We start from the raw sequence: 4,904 nt of genomic DNA on the forward strand, positions 1-4,904 counted from the left end.
CCCACCAAAATGCCCCGCTATTTTTTGGTTGCAGTTGTCATTGTTAGCAGGCCCAGGCCAGGCTCAAACCCACCAGCCCCGCTGTATGTGGCCGGCGCCCTACTCACTGAGCTATGGGTGCTGAGCCACAACATTTTTTATTATAAACATTAATAATGCTGTTTTCAGGAAAAAGACAACCCCAACAAACCAGAATTTGCCGACATTATATAATTAAAACTACACACAAAAGAACAGATCATTAGTACCAAAGCAAATTGAAATTAAGGCAAATATGTCCCTCTCTACCTCCAATCCCAACAACAACAACAACAACAAAAACACCTTCAATCATTGGATTTGTAATGGATGGTTTGTACTACCAAAGTATACTCCCAATGCCACGGAATGAAACAATGGTAAAGTAAGGCAAGAATCGAAGACAAGATCTACGGACACAACTATTAAGAGGGACTCTACCTGACAAATGAAATGTTGTAACCTAATTTGTACCCTTACATTAACCTGAAATATTAAAAAAAAAATTTTTTTTAAAGACAAGATCTGAAAAACCCAAAACGAGATTTAAGTTGACCCTGAAGAACTCAATTTGAAACTGGCTGCCTAAAAAGCAGGAATTCTGCCAAAATTAGTACACTAACTTCAATCCTCCATTTATCAGGCAGTTGATGCCTGGTCAATGTAAAAGATGATTTTTTTCTTCTTTTGGAATCTTTAACTAGTTGCTAATAACTTCTACCTAGAAGGCGCTCCCTCTCTTTATTACTTAAGAGTATGATCCTACGTCCAAAAGCCTAAAAACAGCTAAGTAAAACACCACCATAGATTCCCTGCTCCTTTGATTCTTCTCCAGAAATTTCCAACCAGACAATCAACCAAAATTTGTGCTAGAATCAACATTTCCACAATTACATTATATCATCACAGCCACAGGAAGCCAGAAATGTGGTCACTAATCAACATTTCATAGAAAACACATAAAAAATCTTTGCTCTAAAAGCTAACGGTATTATAATCTACCTGTGGACCATCCAGCCTTTTAATTTCAGTTACCTTCACAGCAGATGTTTCGCTTAAGATTTCCACTCCTTTTCACAATCAGTTTTACAACAGCTAGGAGAACTATACCAGTTCCTAAAATATCCACAAATGTCACACTCTCACCTCTATCTAGAAATTAGCATCTAGAATCCATAAAGTACATGTTTTCTTTTATGTTGTCTGAACTGAAGGTCTGTGACACTAAACTTATATTTTACAACGTTTCCACACATTACTTTTAGTAGACTTTGGAGAGTAATATGACATAATATTTTTTCTACAGTTTACAATTCATAAACCCTTCTAGAATCCTTTAAAACAAAAAAGGAGGTAAACATACAAACACTAAGAACATCTTATGTTTAGAAAAGCAACACATATAGATAAAATTAGCTTGAGATAAGAAAGAGTACCCAAAACTGAAGGTTTTATACTGTTTTCCTTAAAATATAGTATTATTTCACTAGGGGGAAAAAATACTGATTTGCTGCTGATTTCATGATTTACTGCAATAAAAGACCAATACCTTGAAGCAGTGACTTATTTCTCCCTCCTGTTCTCTTAATTTAAAATCAATAAAGCATGTAATAACATGTGAAATAAAACTATAAACACAAAATATTAAACAGCTAGTAATTTCTTAAATAGCAGCTTTGCCATAATAATAGCCAAACATTAATTGTGCTTTTTAATATAACTTCAATTATGACACAATAATGGTCAAAATACCAACAAAGGACACAGTGTGCATTTCAGAACATTAATCTTCTAGAAAAATTGTTTAAAGAGATCTTTTTTTTCTGTTATACTTTTTTTTTACTACCCAATAATCCCAAGAAGAACAGCCTAAAAGAATTGTTTTTGAATCTCATACAACACAAACAATTTTTCCTAAGAAATCCAAGCTGTTAGTTTATGGGTCACATTTCAACCTGATGTGATTTGAAACAGCTAAGGTACTGAATCCTTAAATACAGGGTATGGAATGGAAACCCAGCTCACAGTTCCTTGATTCTACTGAGGCTTGGAAAGCCTCAATAAGATGTAACTGTAGATAAAGCCAACCAAGGAGCATTACCCTTTATCCCCTCTCATACCACAGCCCAAGTTCCCCTCAAACCCTTACATTTTATATTTCCAGGCATGTGCTCTTTGAACACCAAGCAAAACTTATTTAATTTTAACCAATGAAGGGTTAAAATCCAAAAATTATTAACTACCCAAAACATATTAAATTCATAATTTGAGAGCTCTTTTCTGTCCTCTGTTTCAGTATCCTGACATCTAAAAGTCAAAGAACTCCTCTGTTTAAGACTGAAATTCCCAGGAGGAAGAAGGCTCAGATTCAGCCTAAGGAGCACACAATGGAATCACAGCTGACGATGCACATCTTTTTCTAGATGTCTCCATATGCTTGAGGTTTTTTTTTTCCCCTCCCCTAGCACTAGGCGACTTGCTACTCTCTACCACCAAGATTCTGAGAACATTTTCAAGGATTATTATAGAGAATGGATCATAGAAAAGAGGCGGGGGTGGGGGGGGAATGTTGTCAGAGTGCCCATCAGCAACTAAATTACTAATGATGGGGGTTTTTGAATGTTGTCCAATTTTGAATGGTGTTTATGATACTCCTACTTCTTAAGTCAGTCTAAATGAATGTTTCCTTATCTTCTGTTTTTTCTCTTATCACTAAAATAACATCTCAAAGGTACAGCAAAATGCAGTAATTTAAGTCTACACGAACACTCAAAATTACAAGGGATTGGAAATTCATATTGTGAATCTGAAAATGGCATATTAGAACAGAAAACATTTGTAGGGTTTGGCAAACACTACTCCCTAAAACTATAGTCCCCCTCAATTCTTTAATCCAATATTAATAAAAGCTTGAGAACCCAGTAGAGATGAGATAAACATCATGCCTAAACAAAAATACTCCCAAACTTAGTGAAATTCACGGGATGCTTATTACAAAAATGAAGGATTCATTCTTAATCTAACACTATTCATTCTTTTAACTTCCAAAGAGTCTACAAATTGTAGTTGTGAAAAGGAATCTTGCTGCTGTCAGGGTGCACTAACCTAACCAACAAAGAACAGGAGTGCCTGCACACGCATACATACACACCACAGCTCTTTAGCAACTACTGTCCTTTTAAAAGACCATTCCTGAAGTGCAACCTGTGATCTTTATAAAGAAGCAAGGACCTACCCTCACTCTTCCTAAAAGTCAGGAGTTAAGAAAGTCACTTGACTGAACACACTCAATAAACAGTTAAAACAACAAAGATGTCTCCAAACCTTGTATAAACCAGGAAAGTACCCACGCACTTTACAAGTCAGCAGTGTTTAAGAAGAAAACTAAAATTATTTTTAAGAATCTTTTGTGTGGGAGTAATCTGGCAAACTATATTTTACTCCGACTTTTTTTTCTGTAGACAAATATCCTTTGACTAGCTTTGCTCCTTAAATAACCACGCTTAGCGTTTCAATCCGTGACGCTTTGGTTCCTAACTTCATTGTATTACTAAAAAAAAAAAAAAAAAAAAAAAAGAATGCATACCATAAACCACAACTTTTTTTTTAATACCATGCGGAACCTTCAAGCACACTTTGAGAATTAGCAATCTACTTAAACAAGGAACCAGTGAAGCCATCAGAAACAATGATGCTTTCCGCTCCCAATAATCAGTTGACGTTAAGACTATTCCGAAGCCTTCATTCTAAGGGTCCTCTTTCAAATTTCATTGTTCTCATACTAGTGCAACTGAGTGAAACTGAGAGAGAGGTAAACAGATAACTTCTAAGACCCTTAGCATGTAAACCCGACGCTGAGGTCCAGAACCCTGTTACTACACCATATGCCATGTTAGAAACGGGCCTCGGGGAGTTCCTGCCATATCCCAAAGTGGCTGTAGACTTGGTCGTGTCTAAGACAACGTCTATGGCGGTAAGGAGAAAATACAGTACCTCGTGTACCACTCATGTCACCTCGGGTCACAGCCCGCACAAGAGACACTGCCCCACAGATCAAGGAATGGGTGACCAGGGATAGACACGAGTGGAGAGCTCTTGGCGTCTCCATGACTCCCCCACCCCGCTCGCAACTCCGCTCTAACTGGCCGGGAGAAACCCCGCCCCCTTCTTTCCCCCGATCCCCACGATTGGTTTACCGACACCCGGCAGGTCAGCTCCTCGCCTTCGATTGGCTCGCTGCCCCATCAGTCAGACGCAGCGAGATTCGGGTCGGTGGGAGGGGAAGGCGTTGGAAGGGGTGGAGTGGGAGTGGGATTAGAGGACGCGGTGTCGGAGGAGGGCGTTCAGGCTCGGTCTCAGGTTTACGAAAGTTTACCATACCAGTAACAGCCCCAGAAGGCATTAGGCCCGGAGTGGAAGGGGGCTCCGGTCCCCGATTCCCGCCCCTCGATCCCGCAGGCCCCGGAAACCACTAGGGGAGGGGGGAAAAGGGAGGGGCCATCTAACCAGGGACCGACCCACCCCCGATCTCGGAAGAGGCGCCTCCGGGACTCCCTGGAGGGGAGGGGGGCGGGGAGCTCCAGCCCGCAGCGACGACCCTGGCCCCCTCCCCCCAGCAGCCCTCGGGAGCACGAGAGAGAAGTGTCCCAGGGCCTGGGGCGTGACCGTCGCGAGCCGGCCTGGAGGGCCCCTCCCGCTTCCCGCCTGGGGCCCCGAGGGCCTGTCCCTTCAGGGGCGGGGAGAGGGGGAGAAAAAAGGGGGCGCTGGCGAGCCAACCCGGAACCTCCCGGACCGCCTCCCGCCCCCAGCCCTGGCCCCAGCGCGCCTCCTGCACACATGCCCGCACCCAGAAAGTTAAGTCAGGGGCGAGCCCAGCTCGGCGCCGC

General features: G+C 41.8%; 1 protein-coding gene across 1 annotated transcript in view; it reads right to left on the minus strand.

The window, feature by feature from the left end:
• Positions 1-4,904, minus strand: part of LOC100948904 (nuclear receptor coactivator 2-like) — a 246,941-nt gene that overhangs the window by 240,981 nt on the left and 1,056 nt on the right. The window lies entirely within an intron of this gene.

This window comes from Otolemur garnettii, unplaced genomic scaffold (genome assembly GCF_000181295.1).
Source record: "Otolemur garnettii isolate 467f Iridium unplaced genomic scaffold, OtoGar3 scaffold00323, whole genome shotgun sequence".
In the NCBI taxonomy this organism is placed as follows: domain Eukaryota; kingdom Metazoa; phylum Chordata; class Mammalia; order Primates; family Galagidae; genus Otolemur; species Otolemur garnettii.